Source organism: Aedes albopictus, chromosome 2 (genome assembly GCF_035046485.1).
Source record: "Aedes albopictus strain Foshan chromosome 2, AalbF5, whole genome shotgun sequence".
NCBI classification, from domain to species: Eukaryota; Metazoa; Arthropoda; class Insecta; order Diptera; family Culicidae; genus Aedes; species Aedes albopictus.
Window position 1 is genome coordinate 170,331,041 of NC_085137.1, and position 23,802 is coordinate 170,354,842.

At 38.8% G+C, this 23,802-nt stretch overlaps 1 protein-coding gene across 2 annotated transcripts in view; it reads left to right on the top strand.

Annotated features, from left to right (window-relative positions):
* Positions 1-23,802, top strand: part of LOC109398703 (nocturnin) — a 169,661-nt gene that overhangs the window by 17,397 nt on the left and 128,462 nt on the right. The gene's annotated exons all lie outside the window — the stretch shown is intronic.

The following is a 23,802-nucleotide window of genomic DNA, read 5'->3' on the forward strand; positions in this document are numbered from 1 at the left end:
TTCGCATGGAATGTTGGAATGTCGCAAAGCGAAAGAAATTGCTGTGCTTCATGCTTTTATTCGTTCATGCTCGATTCTCATTCATGAGAATGCACGAAAATACTATTCTGTCGCCTCTGTCGTTTTCGAGCGCTCGTGGAAGAGTGCAGATGACGCCATTATGCAGAGATGATCTTCGATGGCTTCGATTGCGGGAAATGGTAGAGGGTAAAGCAAGAGTGCTCATTACATAATGCACGGAACAATTGCTATGTTCCCTAATATTCTAACTCTATTTTCCATTCATAAAACCAAACGTAACAAAGGGTCAGAAAAGGTAAAATCTCTAGAACTAGTGTCTCCGTGATCTTAAGAACGGGTTTCGGCAGAAGTAGTCTGCTCCTCATTGCCTCCATGACCTCTCGTTTTAGGTACTCCTGTAGCCATGCCAAATTCTTCGCCAAAAAGTCGCACGCCTTCGCTGAGGTATCGTTACTGTTGATGAACAATGTTCATTGAACATTATAGGAATTACGTAGTGGACCTGTCTGCGCTGTCTATTCCATCCTTGTCTTTCCCATCCTTGCGGCTTTCATTATCTCTTCTCATCTTCTAAACCCTCCTAAAGTTCCTCCGCTTCACTACTTCTGTCCTCCTCTGCGGAGTAGTCTTCTTCCTCGCTGGGAATATCTTCTTCACTGCTTCCCATCCCATCTCCTTGTATTCTCCGGAAGTCACGCTTATTCCTACTCAACAACTTCCAATACTTCCTCCACCTTCTTGCTTTGCTTTGCCATCTCACGAACCTCTGGTTGTCTGTATTGCGTCCAATCTCCTATCTGTATTCCAATTCCCCGACCGACTTTGGTGCGAGCTTCCGCATAACTTTCGGAGTCGAGTGCTAGTGAGATCGTTCCGTTGGTTGTCTCCCTCCGCATTTTTACTGGATTGGCTGCTTTTTTGATTATCTTCTCCATTTGTGCCTTTTCCAGCTCAAGTTGCATCTCGCATTTCTCTAGTTCAGTTATTCGCGCATGTTCTCCAGACGACTCCGGTGTACAATATTCTCCTTCTCCATTTCCCACTTCTGCTTCGCAGATGACTACATGGCTTCGAACGATATCTTAGCATCTTATGCGACTAATTAATATAAAAAAAAAAATATTTTCGCCTCAATGTCGAACCATTTACCTTAGGATTAACAAGCCACACTATAGACTTAACACCAAACACTTATTAAACTTATGAAACAGGTTGATCAGTTACAATGGCATTCTGTGTTGTGCTTGTTTGGTAAACTACCTGCCCAACTAACAATTGCAAGTCACAAACAAGCAAGCTTGCTGAATTATTGCTTAATAATGGTAATGATAGCTGAACTAAAATTATGCTCTACACATTACCGTTTAAATGATTTTTCAATTGAGAAAATAGTCAATGTTCGACTTTCCTCGTCGGTATCAACAATGATGAATTAAAACACTTTTCAAAAGTTTAACAAAAAATTTATTCGACAAGCATTGATTCCTGAACAAAAGAGTTTAACAAAACATTTGTCTGCATCTTATTAAACTGATGTATCGATAAGCATATACTCCTGAACAATGTGCTTTTCACTTGTCAAATAAACGCCTTCAGCCCGCCATAGTTTGACTCGGAACTTTGTTCAGACTATGGGATAAATCATGGCTAAAACTGTTTAGACAACCAAGTTATTAAAGAACCAAAATTTTAAACGAATCACATAAAATAAAACAGAATAGAAGTTTGTAGTTCAACATTTAGTGCCAAGAGACGTAATCAACGTAAAAATGAGGCATTAATTTATTAGTCTGTAACAAGATATCTTGTACCTTGATTATTATATTTTTTATCTTCCGCAGCAGTTCGATTGTACGAGACGCTTGGATCGACGTATTTGACATTTCAGTGCTGTCGTGTTTACTGAATATTGTTCCCACAGTCACCTAGATAATCAAACAGCATTCAGAAATCGACACATTTCAAGTATCCCTAAACATCCTTATGCAATTTTTATTGAACATAATATAATGACAAAAGCATAAATAAAAAAATGCTTAACGGATCTTCTACTCAGCATGCGTAGATTACCTGAACAGATGATGTGAATGCAACATGTCCAAGACCATCCCGCACCACATATTGTCATACATTTTTAAAGATCGATATTCAATAATAAAAACAAAAACATATTCATATCGCAATAAGTTCGTCTGGAAACAATATCTTCAAAAAGGACCAACACTTTTTGGCCGCATTCGATACAAGTTTTCTCACCGTGCGATAAAAATACTGACAGCGAAATCAGAATGGAAAACACCTTTTTTGGGCTGAACAGCTGTTGAAGCATAAGGCGTTGTTCAGTTGATTACCTCGTGCTGTGCTAATTCACCACTGCTGAACACAAGTTCAGCAGTGATCATTATTGAGTCATGGGAAGATTATGTTTTGCTTTGGGCACTGCATCTCACCATCTCTAGGATGGCGCAGATAGGAAGGCATGCGGCTGGCAATCGACAGGTCTGAGAACTCGAGATCCGGATTTAGGTAATTTTATATGTAATTCTTATTTCATAATAATAGGTGTTCTCAACATGAGAGCAAATTATTACTCTCGTGAGAGTTCAACATTTTTGCATTTTATTTATTTTCAGTCATTTTTGCCAAAGCTTAATAACAACTTTCTTGTACATTTGTAAAACGCTTTGAACAACAAAAAATTTAGTTGGTGCACAACCAGCCCTGTCGTCCTCCTTAGTCACGGTTAGTCGACGACTAAGGAGCTTTATTTTTAAGTCAAAAAAATTTTTTTTTTCAAAATAACCATGTAAAATGGTTAATGTGATTATTACCACCACCCACGTGGTGCACATTTTCAAAAAAAAAATCACTTCACTTCACGACCACCCCCTCAGGAGGCAAAATTTGATAAAACGTTATTTTTGACCATTTTGGTTGTACACTGTTGACGCCCTGACCGTACCAGATTGAGTGTAAATGGGATTTGGTAAAAGTCGGTACCCACGACCACCCCCTCAGGAGGCAAAATTTAATAAAACGTTATTTGAGAGCATTTTGGGCAATTTAAATTGACAAAAAAATTTGAAACATGATGCTTTATAACTTCTCCAAATTTGAAATTGAAAAAAAAAATTAAAAAAAAACCGAACATAGGTTGTACGTGAAAATAATTCAAATGTTATTCAACATTATGCTGAATTAATTCGTCATAATGGTGCCTGTTAAATGAGTGATTGATAGTTGGGTGGTATTGAAAACGACGGAGCGTGACTTCTCGCACAGCTTTCATCATCTCTCCCTGTGGCTAACGTCACTCATTGTTGACCACAAAAGAAAAATGATAACTTTGGAGGATAATGGTGGCTGTTCACTTTCTTGTAGCTTTTTGGTACTGCATCCGCAGTGAAATAGCAGTTCTTCCATTGTTATCACATATTAAATCGCATTGTGTCAACTTTTCTAGCTTAGGCGAGATCGTACACTATTACGAGTTTATTTTTACATTCATACGATTTTTTATACATCAATGCGAGTTAACCTTTTAATATCCCAACCCAATTGTTGACGGGGTATAGTCTGAGAATTTTTGTATTTTTTCTTTCATGGGCAATCAAAGTTTTCATGTTTAAGGCCGATATTTTGCCTGTTCTGTATATTTCATTATAGTTTCAGAGCCGTTCAGAACGACTGCACAAAAAAATCTTCCTTTACATTCAATTTCTTCTACCCAACTATACATCTAGTTTATCGTGTATATTATTCACCTCCACTTCCAGCGCTCACCCTATATCGTTCGGAAAGCTTACGTCCTTGGTGTCTAATCACATCTACATATTTTATAACATCAATCCCGGACAATTCCACTTCCTCGAGTAAATCCAATCTCTTATTAGTCCCCGCTGATTAATGCACATAAATAGTCAATAAAAATGTCATCATCTATCAGAACACAGAATGATACTCTTCCAATCTACACCACAATGCAAAGAGAAATTGAAACTTAACTGTCCCGTGCTAAAGTTATGACAGCTGATTCGCAACAACTTTCCATATTTGACCCCATCTGAGCGAGCACGAGCTCGCTGAATCTCGAGCGTGCCACATAGTTGCCCGCTTGTCAGTCAGTCGTTTCTCTCCTAGTAGGAATCGGAACCGTAAATCGTCCAATCTGACAGCGATCAACTGTAAATTCCACTTGCCATGCGTAGTGTATGTATAGCACTTTACCATCGTCGGTCTAGAATTGGCTACGCGTGACTTGAGCGCGTTCCAAACTCAAAAGACGAGGTGCCACATGAACGAGATACCTTCTGGAAGATCCCTTCGAAGGCGACCTTCAGATCCCTTAGCCAGTGTCAATCACCCTTTTGCTCTCTCGTTGTCGTTCGTTGTAGCATTTGTTTTGATCCCATTTTGCTCGATGTGACTCAATTCCGACGTTATATACGTACGTATGATTCTTCATATGCAAAGGACTTTGAACTTCTGCACTTATCGCATTCGATTGTTGCTTTCGCCTGTTTGTAATTTGAACTCGTAGATTGATAACCGGTATACCGCGGTATACGGTATGTGACTGAAATGCACAGAATCAGAAAGAATCTTAGAAATCAGCGTTTTGATGAAAAATTTCTATTTATTGATCTGCAATACAAATCTTTTCTCCATACCTACTACTTTGTTTCATTTGACCCTAGTGAGATGTTGGGATCAATATGACCCAGAGAGGCTCGCTGGACAAGCACTACGGCTTCGTGGTGCGTCAAACTTAACATCTTAAGAGAGTTAAATGATATCAGTCCGTCCGTATAACGATGTGATCACAAATGAATGTATGTGATTGCAGGATACACTCAATCGCGGTTGAAAGCTCCAACCGTCCAGTAAAGCGACATCCCTGATAGAAAGCAGTAAACATATGCATAATCAATTTTCCTGCAACCAAAACAGCTCGCATTGTCCTTATCACATCCACATTTTGATTGAGCACACTAGGTATGTACGACCAGTTCTGTTGATTTGATCTTTGGTAACACGCGCGTATTTTCAGCTTCGGACAATCCGAAGAATGTGCCACGGTCACTATTGCGCATTTGTTTTTTTTTTCTGTCTCCCTATTGACACTGGCTGGATCTGATTTGACCCTAGATGATTCCCATAACCTGTATAGAATATGAACGCAAAGTGGCTAATCTGAGCCGTGTGCCTTCGATGGTTATACTTCTTCTTATTCCTAATGTAGCTTCCCAACTGGAACAGAGCTGCTTCTCATCTTAGTGTTATATAAGCATTTCTAATGTTAGTACTCTGTGCTCTGGATAAACAAAAAAACTTCCATCATTACAAAAACCTTCTGGACCGTACCTAATGTCGATTCCGGATGCCTTCGACATAGTCATGCTGATTAACTGCGCGTTCATCGGCTGAGCAATATAGATCAAATATTATAAATAGCCATTGATTCGGAGAAGGGATAAATTAGAGCAGTCATTTCATTCTGAATAATGGCTTGGGGTCGTCACGGGGGGTATCACAACTAGTTATTACTGTTGAAAGGTTTCTACGCCGCTGTTGGTGCCAGTTGGATAGGAAACTTAGGTAACATTGCGGTATTGTAAACAAATTCACTAGTCAACAATACAAATGTGGAAGGGCTATAAGGTTGTATAATAAGGCGAATCAATTTCTACAGATAGATATACTTACTTAAGTGAGGTTCTGAGCACTAATGGTGATGCAGAGAGCTGAAGTGTAAGAACTTTATCCTGAGCGATTGATCGCAATCGCTGGATTTGTGGCTTGGTCAAATTTCTGTCGCTTTCCTTTATTTTATTTTTTTTAGGATGCGCCACCATGGGCCTTTAGGCATGCATCTGCTATTTTGTCCTGCCGGGTTCCAGTATGTATAACACTTGCTTGGAGATTTCGTTTCTATCTTTGCGTTGAGTAGGGCCGACCCACCTTCACTTTTGCTCCCGTTATTCTGTCGCTATCGGCTTTTGATGGCATCGACTATGAAGCTCCACGTTGGAGACATAGCCTATAAGTACTTTCCTGCTAACTACGGCAGCCAAGATGGCAGCTTTTAGTACTTAAGGACAAACGTTTTGAAATCCCGCTTCAACAGTGCATCAGAAGCAGCTTTTATTAACAAGCTTTTTATTATTCCGTTCTTGCTCACTTGTAATAAGCTTAAAATAAGAAGCTCAGGTGCGTTGATTTTGTTTACGAAGAGATTTGTGCGCTCGAAATCGTGAGTAGGTACTAGACTGGGTCAGCAAAGTCGATTTTTTGGAACAACGCTTTTTCGATTCATTTTTGCGTCCAAAGTAACTGGGCAAAATTTGGGAGCGATTGGTTGCTTCCCCGTATTCCGCATTGCGATTGAAATTTGTATGGAATTTAGTATGGGAAAACGTGCTTTTTTGCATTTTTCTCATAAATTAAAATTTTTCATCTGAAACAATCTAACCAATGACGGTAAAGTATAGCCTAGGATATGCCGAAAAACTTTGCCGAAGACCACAAAGTGATCCGACACTTGTGAAAAAAGTTATAACGTACGGATTCCCCAGTGGTGCTTAACATTTAACATGTAAAGGAATAACATCAATAATAAAATCTCAATTTTTGGCCTAACTTACCAGGCGAATAACTTTTTTCACAAGCGTCGGATCACTTTGCGGTCTTCTGCAAAGTTTTTCGGCATATCCTAGGCTATACTTTAACGTCATTAGTTACATGGTATTAGACAAAAGAACTCAACTTATGAGTAAAATGCAAAAAAGTACGTTTTCCCATACTAACTTCCATACAAATTTCAATCGCAATGCGGGGACGCAACCAATCGCTCCCAAATTTTGCACAGTTGTTTTGGACGCTAATATAGATTGAAAAAGCTTTGTTCCGGGTTGATACGATCAAATTTAAAGTTTCTCCATACAACGTTGACCCACTCTAGTAGGTACTAAAGTCGGCCATTGTGGCGGCCATTTCAGGATTCTAACAAGTCTGTCCTTAACGCTGTGCCCCAAGCCGAGTCGTCATACCATAGGATAAACGAGGTGACATAAGTCAGAACCTTGCGCTTGCTGGCATACACCGCAGAGCTATTGGACATCATTCGATACAGTGGCACTACAGCAGTGGAGGCTTTTTTGCAGGCGTTGTCAACGTGCCTACCGAAGGTAAGCTTGTCGTCGATCAGCACCCCCAAGTGTTTGACGGAGCGCTTTGAAGTGATAGTGCAATCGCCTACACTGATCACCGCTTGCTGCTCCGACTTTCGGTTGTCCACAACACCACCTCAGTTTTGTGGTGAGCCAGTTACAGTTTCCTGGATCTCATCCACTCATCCGCAACTGAGATCGAGTGAGCAGTTGTCAATTTCATTTCTTCGATCGATTCACCGTAGACCTACAGCGTAATGTCGTCAGCGAAGTCGAAGATTGTCACTCCTACCGGGAACTTTAACCTGAACACGTCGTCGTACATTGCATTCCATAACACCAGACCCAGGATGGAACCTTGCGGGACTTCTAAGGAAATGTTCTGACGCACCTCTGTGTCGTAAACTAACACTCGATTCAGGAAGTAACTTTCGCGAATCTTGTGTAGATCCCGAGTATCCCCAGACGCAGGAGCGCATCGGCAATAGCCGCCCAACTGACGTTATTGAACGCGTTCCTTACATCCAGAGTCACTACTGCACAGTAGCGAATGCTCCTTCTCTTACGTTGGAGCGCTATCTCGGCGGTTTTTGTAACCAATAGGATAGCGTTCATGCGTTCATGGACGAGAACAACTTTCCCGGGAAGCTTACCAGACTTATAAGAGCAACGATGAACGGTGTGCAGAACAGCGTAAGGATTTCGGGTGAACTATGCAGTTCATTCGAATCTCGACGGGGACTACGACAAGGTGATGAACTTTCCTGTCTACTATTCAACATCGCCCTGGAAGGTGTTATGCGACGAGCCGGGCTCAACAGCCGGGGTGCGATCTTCACGAAATCCGGCCAATGTGTCTGTTTTGCGGGTGATATGGATATTATTGCTAGAATATTTGGAACGGTGGCAGAACTGTACACCCGCCTGAAACGTGAAGCAGCAAAGGTCGAACTGGGGGTGAATGCGGCTAAGACAAAGTACATGCTGGTAGGTGGGACTGAGCGAGACAGGACAAGCCTTGGCAGCAATGTTACGATAGACGGGGATACTTTCGAGGTGGTAGAAGAATTCGTCTACCTCGATTCCTAGCTAACGGCTGACAATAACGTGAGCCGTGAAATACGAAGGCGCATCATCAGTGGAAGTCGTACCTATTATGGGCTCCAGAAGAAACTGCGGTCAAAAAAGCTTCACTCCCGCACCAAATGTACCATGTACAAGACGTTAATAAGACCGGTGGTTCTCTACGGACACGAGACATGGACGATGCTCGAGGAGGACCTGCAAGCACTCGGAGTTTTCGAGCGACGGGTGCTAAGGACGATCTTCGGCGGCGTGCAGGAGACAGGTGTGTGGCGGAGAAGGATGAACCACGAGCTCGCTGCACTTTACGGCGAACCCAGCATCCAGAAAGTGGCTAAAGCCGGAAGGATACGATGGGCAGGGCATGTTGCAAGAATGCCGGACAACAACCCTGCAAAGTTGGTGTTTGCTAACCATCCGGTTGGTACAAGAAGGCGTGGAGCGCAGAGAGCACGATGAGCGGACCAGGTGGAGCGTGATCTGGCGAGTGTTGTGCGTGACCGACGTTGGAGAGCTGCAGCTGCAAATCGAATATTATGGCGGCAAATTGTTGATTCAGAATTATCACGAATTGGATGTTAACTAAATAAATGAAATGAAATGATAGCGTTTACGGTCGACCCCTTCTTCCGGAAGCCGAACTGGTTGCTCGACAGACCATTTACACCTAGATTTATACCCTCAGTGTGCCTCAACATTCTGTTGAAAATGACCTTTTCGAGTACCTTCCCCGTCGTGTCGATCAAGCATATTGGTCAATACGCCGACGGGTCTCCGGATGGTTTCCTCGCCTTTGGCAAGAAAACCAGACTCTACCGCTTCCAAACTTCTGGGAAAATTCCCTAGTCCAGGCATTACTGTATAGCAGAACATCCCAGAAGCCTTTGCAATAATTACTTTAAAGGCAAGGTTCAGAACTCCGTCCAGACCTGGGCCATTACCTACGCTAAGCAACTTTTCTAGCCCCAAAAATTTCACATCGGTGACCCTCTTTTCATCGCCAGCCCCAGACTCCAGTTGCACTATGAAAGGAGGCCAAGGGCTATCATGGCGCGAAAAGAGCCTCTCGATGATCCCATCTGACAGCTCTGTGGGAGCCATTACACCTCTTGTCTTGGCCATCACGATCCTGTAAGCCCACGGATTCGCGTTGGTATTCTGACAGAGACCCTCAAAGCAATCCTTCTTGCTTGCCCTTTCTCAGTCCTCAGCGCGACTTTAGAAGCGGCAAACACCACCCGCCGTTCGTTTCGCTCTTCCTCAGTTCGTGCTCGCTGAATCCGCCGCCTAGCCCGTAGACAGGCGCGGCGCTGGTCCGCACCCGCTTGAGTCCACCAGTAAGCCGGTGGTCTTCCATTTCTAGGGTGGACTTGCCTAGGTCTGGTCATATCGTACGTCAGATACTGTAAGAAAGAGTTCTTCACCGTGTTTACATCAAACGGTTTGGTCTATTTGAAGTTGTTGGTAAGACCTACCACCGAGGAGCGATGGGCAAGCTCATCAGACATACAGGGGATGGCCAAAATGTTTGGGATAGGCAACTTTTTTTCTCCCACGAAAAAATTCAACATGCTATAACTTTTCATAGAGTGCATCAAAAAATCTCAAATTTTGACTGTTTGTCAACCTATTATATGTGCATCATTGGTACAAATTTGGGCTCGATTGATTAATTTTTCGCGAAGTTAGAACCGTTCGGGTAAAACACTATTATTTAGACAACTAATTTTTGAACTGTCATATCTCGGAAACCAGTGAACCGAATTGAATGATTTTTTTAACGTTTATCAACAATATATTGATACTTAATACAACGTCATAAAATGTAATATTTTCTCACGACGAATTAAGTTATACCGGATTGAAATTTTTACCCATACAGAGGAAAATAAGTCAAATTTACAATACCACACAAAAATTACTAAATGTGTTCTTCCTTCAATCTAAATAGGCTCTAATATATCTGATGAGAGATAACTTGAGAACAGAAGTGGAAAATCTTTGGATATCAACACTAAAATTTATTGACATTGATGTAAAAAAATACATTTTTTCGAGAAAAATCCAAAAAGTGTCAATCCATGATTACTTTTTTCAAAGTTTAAAAAATACCTATGTTTCAATGGTTTGTGAAGCATTAACATATTGTTAGTGTACGTTCAAAATTTCATTCAATTCGGTTCACTGGTTTCCGAGATATGACAGCTCAAAAATGAGTTGTCTGAAAAATAGTGTTTTACCCGAACGGTTCTAACTTTGCGAAATATTAATCAATCGAGCCCAAATTTGTACCAATGATGCACCCATAATAGGTTGACGAACAGTCAAAATTTGAAATTTTTTGATGCACTCTATAAAAAGTTATAGCATGTTGATTTTTTTTGTGGGAGAAAAAAAGTTGCCTATCCCAAACATTTTGGCCATCCCCTGTACATATCAAAAATCGGATTGAGGTTTCAGCATAATGTTTTGCTGAATAAAAATTAGCTAAACTTGAGTTTGGTTGAGAACCAGTTGTTTGGATTCGGTTCCGGGTCATTTGGCCGAAAAATTATTGAACTCAAGTGATCATGCAACTGTTCTCCACATTATAGTAATGCCAAAAACAGCTTATGATTCTGAAAAGGAAACATCTCTTATTATACAATATTGTCAGTTTCAGTGCCAACTAATACCTGAATATGTAGTAAGAAGCATTAACAACCCAAAATACGATAAAAAATGACCGTTTTTGACTGGGCCGGATCACAACGTTCGAGGCCATGTTGTCCTGGTCGTTAAGTCGCGTTTTTTTGCGAAATAACGTCCAAAAGATTGGATGCGTCATAATATTCTATGTGCCGTCTTTCCTTGGACTTCATGGCGTATCTGCATGTTCGGACGTTATGCCCAAAAAAATGCGCCATAAAGTCCTGGGACATTATGGCCTCGGACGTTATGATACTGCGCCATTTTTGACTCGATATCTTTTTAACTTTAATGTTCGATTTTTGAAGGACTTTAAAAAAAATCACTGCTAGTTATATTCATCGCAGAGCTATATGAAATGTCATGTAACTTCAATTTTCAAAGAAACCTTAACCTTCGATTTTTTATAATTTTTCTGTAGAAAGCTGACTTTTAACCTCAAAATTTGCTGCTTGGCCCAGGATGGTCAAATGTTCAAACTTATTTTTCTCGAATTTTTATTCGGCATCGATTTTGAAAACAATCAAAATAGCACAGCTTTTGGGATTTTTTTTTATCAAAAACAGATTTTAGACGCAAGTTCCAACGAAAACTATATTTAACCACAATAAAGATACAGCAAAATCAAAACAAAAAATCAGAAAAATGTTATGTTGTAATGTTATTGGAGATTATTTTTTACTATTCTACAGCTTTTAAAAAGGGATAAATTATTTCTCAGATATGTGAATTTTCAGACCGTCTCGAATAACATTTTACACGGTCCCAATTTGTTGTCTTAATTTTATTGATTTTTTGAATTCGCTATGGTAAAATGAAAGAAAGAAAAAGTGAAAGTTTTTCCTTGAGTTTTTTTTATTGGAATCTGTTTTTGATAAAAAAAATCCCAAAATTTGTTTCTTTTTGTTTGTTTTTGAAATTGATGAAAAATAAATATTAGGCAAATATTGAGGCTGGAAGCCAGGTTTCTATAGAAATATAATAAAAAATCGAAGGGCAAGGTTTTGGAAAATTGAAATCATATGACATCTAACATAGATCCACGATGAATTACTACTCTTAGTGTATTTTTTCTAATAGCCCTTCAAATGTCCTTAAACATCTTCGTAGACATCATTTAAATCCAACGAATCGGTTTTCTTATTATTATTTTCTGAAGAAGAACATTAGGTTTTTTTCATATACTCTTTTCAGGGGTTCTCAAACTTTTTCAGTCTGCGACCCACTTTTGTTTTTTAGAATTAGGCGACCCACCAGTAAGTATTTTTCATAGCCATTTCGTATCATCCCAAGTGTTGGATACTTACCACAGTGGACTGCATTGGGGGTTGTGATGGGGCTGACTATTGGCCGATTTCGCCTCACCGGATGTGCTCGCGTCCCGCAGAGACGGAGCCCGTTGGGAGCAGGAGCAGTAGGAAGCTCCTTCCCAGAGATGCCCGCAGGCTGTGAAGTCCCTGTGACTTCACCTCGGTGGAAATGGTGAACTGCAACAGCCTCGATTGGCTGCCAGCACCTCTCTTCGAACAGCGGCGGATAGTACTCCGGTTGGAGTAAATGCTAACACCCAAATCCAAGCGGTTAGGAAGGCTGAGATTGAGATTAAACACCGAAAAGTTATTCTGAATTACTCGGGTTTTATTACTCTTCCCTTAAATTTAACTTAGATGCGAACGTTAGCCGGTACGAAATAACACTCCTGTGCTACGCTTGACGCGCATATTTATACTCGCTCCTGTGCGCTGTAGAATCACGTGGAACATTCTAGGCGTACCGAACGGCGATGATAATAATGACGGTATTCGGTTGCTTCGTTCGATGACAGTAAGGGCCACGCACCCTTAAATGAAGCAACACAGCGCACGAGTAACTTTCACGCAGCGAGCAAAAAGACAAAGGAATTTTCACTCATATCTGTGTACGACTGGATCAACACAAAAAATGTGCTGATCCGGTGTTACACAAATCTGCGTGAAAATTCTTTTGACTTTTCGGTCGCTGCGTGAAAGTTACTCGTTGGGCTGTACACGCCAAACTCGATGATAACATTGTAGTTTTATTTTAAAGTTCGCCGGAGAAAGTAGAGGTTGCATTCGCAAACTGAAGTCGTTAGAGAGCTGTGAGTACGAGGTGAGTATAAAGTATACTCATTTTTCTCATTTTGTGCTCACAACTCTCTCACGACTTTGGTATGCGTGTGACTCTTATTTTATTCGGCAAAATTTCAGATAACACTACAGTAGACGTTCGATAACTGCAACATGTTAACTTTTCACTTAGCGAACAAAATTCGGTAACTGCAACGTCAGATAGGCGTCAACAACCCATCAATTGAGGTTAAATGAACGAGAAATTCATTCGATTGTTCACTTGGGTTAACATGGCGCACTGTGTTGACGGATAGCGGTGCGATAACTGCAAATTTGTTGCACTTACCGGATTTGCAGTTGAAAAGCATTGCAGTTAAACCGCTTGCACCGACCGAACGTCTACTGTACAATGTAAATGTCCTTCATACACCGTTTTTTAATACTATGCATCTGAACTGAGATAGAAGCATGTGGGATTTCAGGGCGTTTTGAGAAGTTTCAGGGAATTTCATGGGGCTTCAGGAAGCTTCAGTAGAGTTGAATGGAAGTTTATGGAGGTTTCAGGTGGTTGTCTGAGGGGTTCCAAGGTGTCTCAAAGGGTTTCACTAGATCTCAGGGGTTCAAGCAAATCTCAGTGTGTATGTTAATAATATTTATCTGTATATTATTAAATTATTTGCTGTGTATTGTTAACCGCAGTGTGGCCAACAAAAAAAACACCCGTAGAATGCCGGCAGGGTACCCGGGTACCCACGAAACTGAAATGATCATATCTCCGTCAATTTTTCACCGATTTTATTTTTTTGGCTCATTTAACTCACAAACTCTTTATCAATCGATATAATATTTGGTTAGACCGGTCCGATCACCGTGGGTGCCGGGAAATCCGGATTTCCGGGCTTATGTTTTAATACAAAACAATGCTCGGAATTTTCGGTAGGTTAGTGGCAATATCGGTATCAATCATCCTAAAATTGCTTCAGCATATAGTATCTGACCAGCCTGGGATCATAAAACGTGTTAACTTCGTAGCTGCGATTTCGGATCAAGCTTCCCGTGGGGCCATGGCTGGCGATGGCCACTATACGGTATCCTAGGCTCAACAATGTGGGATTCAATGTGGTATAAGAACATGCTCCCGAAAATCCGGATTTTCCAAAAACTACAGTCATCAGATCGGCGCAACCACATATTTTCTAGATAGATAATGAGTTTCTGAGTTAAATGAGCCGAAAAAAAAATTAAAATTGGTGAAAAATTGACATAAATATGATTATTTCAGTTTCATGGGTACCCGGGTACCCTGCCGGCATTCCACGTAATAAAAAAATCCGAAATCTCACCCCCTGCCCCTCCTCACTTGGGAATTCGGTCAACCCCATTAATAGATATATATTCACGAGTTCTAAGATCTAGCAGAGTTTCAACTTCCTACTCTCAATAATCATAAAAATATCGAGATTTGAAATCGAAAAAGGTACCCGGGTACCCTGCTGGCCACATAAGGGTTAAATGAAGTCTACGGGGATATCAGAATGGTTTTCTGATGGGTTTCAAGGTGCTTCGTGAGATTTTATCTGGTTTCAAGGAGCGTTAGTGGTGTTCAGGGGAAGTCTACGGATGTCTTCGGGAGTCTAAGCGTTGCTTATTGTGAAGAATCGCCAATGTACACAGTTAGAAAAAATCACCGACTTCGGTAATGTTTCACCGAAATCTCAACCGTTAAGTTTGTTTTACAGGAAAAATTCGGTAAAGGTAGCAACTTTTACCGAAGTTCGTTAGAGCTTGACAGATAAACGATAACAGTTTACCAAAATTTGTTTTTTTTAACAGAATTTCGTTAAAAAATCCCATTACCGAACGCTCAGCGGTTGAGATTTCGGTAAAAATTACCGAACGTGATTAGCTGTGTATGATGAATGATGATGTTTACCTATGGTTGTTAGAGTTATGTGACCCGCTAGCTAAGGAGTGTGATATTTTACATAAAGACGTTTTACTCCAAGTCACATTTTAAGTAAAATATTCTAGATAGGTTCTTAAAACCATTATAAACAAAAATAATCCCTTCTCACTAGTTGTAGGGATTAAGGCGAAACTGGAAGCATTTTCTCATTTTTTTGGTTTTTGATTTTTTATTAAATAACGAATCAATATTTTCAAAATCGGTTTTCGTGCACATGTAGAGTATGGATCAAGGTATCTTCTGAATTTTTTTGAGGTGGAAAATGTTTTCCATTTTTGTAGAAACCATTTTTTTGTGAAATTTTGTTCAAAAATGGTTTCTGCAAAAACGAAAAACATTTTCCACTACAAAAAAAATCAGAAGATACCTTGATCCATACTCTACATGTGCACGAAAACCGATTTTGAAAATATTGATTCGTTATTCAAAAAAAAATCAAAAACCAAAAAGTGAGGAAATGCTTCCAGTTTCGCCTTAAGTGCTGTATTGTAACCAGGATTACTTTCCTGCAGAATCGCCCCTAAACACGTATGAGTATAAAGCAGCATTTAGCGCTAATTGTAGCACCGACCAATAAAGATCGAATATATTCTTGCACCTTGCCTAAGGCCTAATAGCTAATTTGGGTACAATTGCTAATTTCCATATCATGTAAAAGCATTGTGAGAAAAAACTACAAGTTCCTTTTATATCGAGAACAACCTGACTTCTATTCCTCACACACCTTCTACGTGACACCATGGTACAGGATGGTTAAAAATTATGATTTGTGTGTTTATCCGTAAATTCTGTGAAATTTTTCGTTATCAAAATCAAATCATGTGTTCAAATTACGGCTGAGCAGAATGTTTTTAAATTACGATGGATGTAGCTTTAGAATAACGACCAAAATATTTAAATTAATATTTTTGTCAACCAGATCATTATACGCCGTCGCCGTACAACGAAGAAATCTTACTCTGTGGTTGTGATGTATGATGTTTCGTATACAATCCAGACGAAGACAACTTGTTCTTTACAATTTACCAACGGTAAAAAAAAAGATTTATTATACAGCTTTTGCTGCATTCTGCAGTAGTGAAATCCAACTTTGAAGTGTCTCAGAGCTTTTGGGGGCGTCAATTGAAGGTTGGTTCAATTTTGAACGATGATGAAAAAAAATCGGCTAGCTGCTGCATTCGTGCGGTTGCCTTCGTCGTACACAAAACGAGAAAAAAAATCAACTTGTAAGTGGAGTGAAATTGAAACGTGAAATTTTGCATAATTATTCAATTTTCAGTGCTATGGGGCTGGTTATTAATAGTCTACGTCTTTTTGCTTCCATCTGATGGGCCATTGGCAAAGGTAAGTTCGAATATCTGTAATTATTAGCTTTTTTCCGTCTGATATGACGAGAATTAGCGCATATGACGAAGTAGACTTCTACTCTATTTTATTTTTCAGCCTATATGGTGAACATCATATATATGGGAGGTAGTTGATCAGCGGGTGAAGTTGATCACTACGATATCCACGTATTTACATGGCTGAGAACACTACAATTCTGTTTCAATAGAAGAACTTATCACATAACTCATTTGTGTGAATATATTTGACGAATTTTTGAAGTTTCTATGCCAATTGTGTCAGATTTTACATAAAAATATCGACTTTTTAGTTGTGTTTTGAAACTTGGGGAAGAGATTGTCTTTCAAAAAATCGCCTCTCATCAACGCTGTGTATAGCAAATGACTCACAAAATACTTTTAGTGATCGTCCATAAATTACGTCACACTTTTAGTGGGGGAGGGGAGGGGGGTTCATTAAAGTGTGACGATTCATACAAAAATTTCAGAGGTCTCATACAAAAAGTATGACAAAGGGGGGAGGGGATTTGAAAATTGACAATTTTTGCGTGACGTAATTTATGGACGCTCCCTTATGCATTCATGCCCCGTAACGTGGGTAGATCACCTTATAATGGTGCGTTACGGTGTAAGATCTACCATAACAAATTCTGATCTTGTAATTTTTTAGCTTTGTTAATTTAAATGCAGGAAAATTCCAAGATCATAATTTGTTCGACTTTTTTTTGTATTATGTTTTTCATTGTTAATAAACCATTTGTTTCAGGAGGATTCGGGTAATTTTTGTCTATGTATAGAGTAGAGAGATTTATTTCCGTAAATTATGTAACTGTTGTGAGCCTATCACCATTTAATACTATTTTCTATTTCAGAAGTACAAGCGGGCAACCCTGCAGTCGGGAAGACGAAACACCCTTCATATTTTTTGAAGCAACCTTATCATTCGGTGGCGGGTAGATCACGTTGTCCGCGTCGTTTTTATTCGAGCCGAGTTTCGTAATGTCGCGAGTGTGAATGCGTTTTTTTTTTAGAAAAATTGTTTTTTTTCGGACGCCAACCATGTTTTTTTTACTCGTTTTACGCGATCTTGTTTTATTTTTGTTTTTTTTTAGATAAACTGAGATATTTTTTGTTGTTGTGTAACGAGATTTTTTTTTGTTTATTTGATCTTATTTTTTTTATTTTGTTACTTTTCGAGTCACCAATTTTTTTTCCTTGCGTGTTAAACATTTATTGAAAAATTCCGATGACCCTGGAGGGATCGGTTCTGCTTGTGCCTCGCACTGAGCCGAAACATACTTATTTATACAATAGAAAAAAATATCTTTTGATTTTATTTTCTTCAGCTCGTTTTGCGTATTTTTTTTAATAAATTGAGATGTTTTTTTTTCGTTGTTTTCGCGTTTTTTTTTATGTAAATTGAGTTTTTTTTCTCGAATCCCAGTTTTTTTTCACGCGTTTCAAACCTCTATTGTAATGTTCCGATGACCCTTGAAGGATCGGTTCTGCTTGGGCCTCTTACTGAGCAGAAACATAATTATTTAAACAATAAATAGAAAAAAAACTCTTTTGATTGCCGGCTTTCAAAAGATTAAATTTTAACCAACGTAACAACCAATGCCGTGGGTCCATCGCCAGCTTTTCAGGCGAATCCTTGACCTACATAATACATCTCCCAACCACCCACTTCCGTAGTACTTATGGGAGTGTCACTGAGTCGGAGGCCTCTTAAATAAGTGCTACATCAACATTTCCTTCCCCTATCCCAAGTTACGGTAAAGATGGGCGTGGCCGGGAATAATGACATTTGTGCTTTTGGTATTCTTGCATAAGATTGGAACGAAGTTAACTCCCCAGCTTTGTTCCGAAAAGCAATCCGAGCAAGATTAGCAAAAGGTACCTGAATGTTGTTAGTATCCAATCTACGAAGTATACCGTAACTACGCTAACGCTAACGCTAACGCTAACGCTAACGCTCCCTTATGCATTCATGGTAGGCTTATTGGACATAGCTTTGAGTTGAAATTGATGGTAACATACAAGTTTTATTTGAAAATAGCATATTTTTGCGAGAGCAAGACGATTCAAGAAATTGCCTACAACAGTTGTGAGAATTTTAAGAACTTATTCAGATTCAGCATCATCAAATTTAGTTTGCTGAATAATTTTCACTCCGGGTTGAAAGTTTTGAAATTGACCAATTAAAAAATGTAGCAGTGTCTTGTAAGAATTTCGTTTACGGAACTCAGGTGCACTCAGTACTTGTTTTGGAAATATTAGTTTGGAATCATATGGATTGTACCTGATTTTATTGAAGAGAATAGAGGAAAAGTGATCAACTTCCCCCCAGATTACGGTACTACATATCAATAATGCTAAATGTTAAAACCTAGCGATTGAATGACACTATCCGTAGCAGATTGCAAAAGATCCCTAAAAAAGTTCTACGTTCTCGAATGATTACACACACAGATCGAAAAAAGAATGTAAAATTCTGTGACATATGATGCACATGATTGGAGCGTGGTATATCACAGAAGTTTACATGACATATCATGTAAAAGTCACAAAATATCATGTAAACTTCCATTATATGTAATGTAAATCAGCATGACTCTGTGTGTTTACATGACATATAACACAAATTTACATGATATATCATATCATGTAAACCATCATAACACTAAGTTTACATGACTAAACTGAAGATTACATGACGTGTAAATCTCATTATTTTTATTTGTGTAGGGTATGTTAACCAATAGTGGACCCCTTAGTAGCTGAAATTTGCTCTGATCGTAAAAACATTATGATATCCTAATTAAATTGTCTATACCAATGTTTGCGCAACAAGTTCTACATTTTTCCTACATATTGCACACAAAAAACCGAGCGAAAACACCTTATATTTCTCATAAAATAAATATTTGAAATCTCGATTAAATTATCCTATAGTGGACCCCGCGAGGTCCATTATTGGGTTGTTGGGGTCCACTATTGGGTAGATCGTATTCTCTTTCCATGTTATATCAGTAACAATAGTGGACCTCCTTAGATTTTACTTATGTATAGTGGCCCCAGACTTGTTTACATTTACAAATTTGCTTAAATAATCAAATTATCGCTAGATTCATCACATGGAACTGCTGTCTAGGAACATGAGCCATGTTCTCCCGGTGGATGTTTACCGGTGAAAGCAGATTTGAACGGAAAATTTGAGAATAATTGCTAGGGGTCCACTATATAGGGTAAGGGTCTACTATTGACTAAAACATCCTATGTTGTTACAAATGAGGTTCACAACATATCTCTATTATACCTTATCAGTGGGCAATGGGCATACGTTGAGCATGAACGCAATTGAGTATGATTAGTTACACCTGCTTGCCCTTCACTTACTTTCAAAAATTTCTTAGTCTACCTAGTTTTTGGATGGCACCCCGCACAGAAAAAAATATTCATGTAAAATTCAGCGAAATATCATGCACATAAAGGGAATGCTAGAGTTAGAGCATATTTACATGAGATATCATGTAAAATTACGTTACGTTCGTGTAAATTTCCGCTAATAGTCGCGTAACCGGTTGGAGTCCATGATGGTTTACGCGATGGTTGGCGGAAATTTACACGATGGTAATGTAATGTTACATTATATCTCATGTAAAAGTGCACCAACTCTAGCATTCCCTTTATGTGCATGATTTCTCGCTGAATTTTAATTACATATTTTTTTCTGTGGCGGTATCAGCTGGATGTGGCTGGACTTAGCTGATTAGCAGTAATTTTCTAAGATTTTTGCTTAGTTTTCTTCTTCTTTTTCTTCTTAGCGTAACGTCTCACTACTGGTACAAAGCCTGTTTCTCAGCTTAGTGTTCTATGGGTACTTCCGCATTAGGTTGTCCCAAAATTTGCACATGGTCGAAAAGCTTGGTGGCTCACCCTGCAAATGATAGCTAAGGGTATTAGAAACAAACTTTTGTATGAAGGCAATTTTCAAAAATGACGTTTAGAGGTCGCCCCGGCGAGATTTTTGAAAAATAACCATTTTTCGTAATAAATTTCATACAAATATTTTTTACCGTACAAAAATTGGCAATACCCACTATTTTTATATTTTTTGCAGCTTGATATGGATCCAAACTTCTTGGGAAAAATAATTAACGACATGTTTTGCATGTAACTTTTTGATACTGAATTTTTGAATTTACTAAAATTTGTCATTTTTTGATATACTTTGCATTTTACCCATCATAAAAAGTATCTGAACCTAATGCTAATTTAAAACAATTTTCATAAAAAGATAGGAAATTTTATGAGGAAAAACTTTACCGAAGACAGCATGGCGTTTTTTCTATCCGTTTTAGAGTTATTCGCGATTTACTATTTGGTGAAATCTGGATTTTCAGTTATTAAAAAAAAATCACAAAAGAACTGCCCAAAAACACATACAAAGTGAAAAATTACGTATGCTCAACAAGTTTTTGTCTCGATTGTGTTTAGGAATTATGGTAGCATCATTCATTGATTTTTTTTTCCGTTGACAAATCCATTTTCTTTGATCTAGAAAGGCGCATACTAGCGAGGAACTTTATCATTAGGTACCATTTTGAGATGCCTCAGTAGGCCATGGCATTTATAACGGTTATGTACTGACAATGGTTTATACGGGCATAATACACAATCAAACGCACGGCACATTTTCTATATCATTTAGAAGGTGATACATTCCGCAAAACATGTCGATTGTGTTTTTCAATGATGTTGTTCAAATCGTTCAAAGACATGAATAAAACGTTCTAGTAGTCCCTATCATTTTGATCAACAGATAGGACGATAAAAATGACGTCACTTGTTTACGTCCAAAACTGTTGTTTACCAATAATAGCCTACCTTGTCTTATTGTATGCCGTGTATGTGTTATGGTAATCAAATTGTTCTAACCTTGGATAACATTACGTTAACTCACTGGTTCATCTCATCCCACCCGTTTCAATTTGCCTCGGTGTATCTTATTTTCGGTGTTGATAAGATAGTTCAAATCAGTAGATGTAAAAAAAACATGCCCTGCTTTTCAGAATGTCTTGAATTGGAACTTAGTATCTAAAAATTGGTATTCTTACGTAAGATGTTCGTAATCGCGATTTGAATTGGGCATGGATCAACGTATTCGCCTTTATTCACTTTGCCACTGTTTCCTGGGCTGTTTCACTGGTCCAGGACTCATACGTCTTCATGTAGAAAAATAATTGAAAATATCGACAGGAAAGTAAGATAAACGCGAAAATATGGCTCAACATTTTGTAGAGAATATCTTTAAAAAATCAATAGGCTGTACGAAGCTTGTCAAGAGAACTAGTTTTTTAAGAAATATTTGCTAGTTAATTTGCATATGAAGGGATTGAATAACAAACAATAAAAATCAAATATTGATGTCATCATAATTCCATAACACAATCAAGACAAAAACTTGTTCAGCATATGTGATTTTTTACTTTGTATGTGTTTTTGGGAAGTTCTTATGTGAGATTTTTAGAAAAATACCTAAAATTTCAAATTTCATCAAATAGTAAATTGTGAATAACTCTAAAACGGATTGAAAAACGCCATGCTGTCTTCGGCAAAGTTTTTCCTCATAAAATTTCCGATCTTTTTATGGAAATTGTTTAAAATTAGCATTAAGTTCAGATACTTTTTATGATGGGTAAAATGCACAGTATATTAAAAAATGACAAATTTTAGTAAATACAAAAATTCAGTATCAAACAGTTACCTGCAAAACATGTCTTTAATTATTTTTCCCAAGAAGTTTAGATCCATATCAAGCTGTAAAAAATATAAAAATAGTGGGTATTGCCAATTTTTGGACGGTAAAAAATATTCTCTCTAAACGTCATTTTTGAAAGTTGCCGTCATACAAAAGTTTGTTTCTAACACCCTTAGCTATCATTTGCAGGGTGAGCCCCCAAGTTTTTTGACCATGTGCAATTTTGGGACAACCTATTCCGCATTTGTTAATTGAGAGTCTGTTCATTTTGCACGTGTATATCGTATGACAGGCACAAAGATACTCAATGCCCAAATTTCTCTAGATTATAAACTTCCGTTTTTTTAAGCTTGCTAGGTATGTGCGTAGAATCTCTTGTTGAAAATTTACGAAATTACCTACCGTTTTCTCCTTCATACGTCTCCCAATTTGAACACCTTTGGACGTACCATCCATCCTGCGTTCAGAGTCGATCGGATATCAATCGTCAGTTTTCCGATTCCGATACATGCCGTCTCATCTCGAACCGTGTCGTCATAGTCACTCACGCGAGGAGGCGTGTTAGTGGTGCGGTACTGACCTGTTGCCTGTGAGTGACCGAAGATCGTGCCTTTTTTGCACCTTCCTTGCCCATGCCGATGATGACGACGACGATGACAACCGCTGGTTGGATGCTGGACTCTTGCTGCTGCTGCTGCTGCTATTACCGTCAGCCCGACAACAGGTCGCAAGCTAATTCTACATCTCTAATCACCGATATACAATCAACCGCGCGTCGTCGTCGTTGTCGTCGTCGCGAGAGCAGTTCGGGAATAAAATCATTGCCCCGTTCTCCGGTACCAATTAGTATCAGCTCAGTGCTCGATCGAGATCGATCTCATTAGGCAAACCGAACCCGTGTGTATGTTCCATCCATAACAAGTGCGATATCAGGAGAACTCGTTTGCTCGCGTTGTTGCATAGAAGAAGCTGTTGTTGTTTTGTGTTAGGGGTCGCAGTACCGACTACTTTTAATGAGTACCGGTATTTCGATACTGGGGCTTACAGTACCGGTAGTACCGGTAAAGTACCGGTACTGGGATTTTTTTTTACTAAAATGAAGAGTAATCTATTTGTACAGAAAATCTACAATTTACCAGGCATTTGAAAATTACAGTTTTCAGGGATGTCATAAAAGCTAACCAGAAAGTACTAAATTAACATAAAAAAATAGATAGATAAAAAGATAGAAAGAAATAAGTTACATGAAGCTTTGGAGATACTGTTTAGCTTCTGCGCAGTTTCACAGGCAGTATCTTGATCAGTCCAAAATGAAACAGGCACAGCCTTACAATTACCAAAATCAGATAGAAAGCTTTTAGACAGCTGCAAGGTGATGACAGAAAAAAATAACTGATTTTTCTTTGATGATGTCATCAGCGGATTCTAAAAACTAAAGAAATGTCAAGAAACCCTAATCTAACAAGTTTTATTCTAAGCTAGTAAATCTATATTTAAAATTCAACGTTTATTAAACCAATCATTGTTATGACATCTTGGATTGCATATATGAAATGTTTGTTTGACAAAGTACCGTAATCCGGGGTCAAATTGATCACTTTAAAACAACTTTTGCGGATAACATCAGTGCCTGTTCAAATATTGCCAAAAGAATTTCTGTAAAACCAGTACCCAG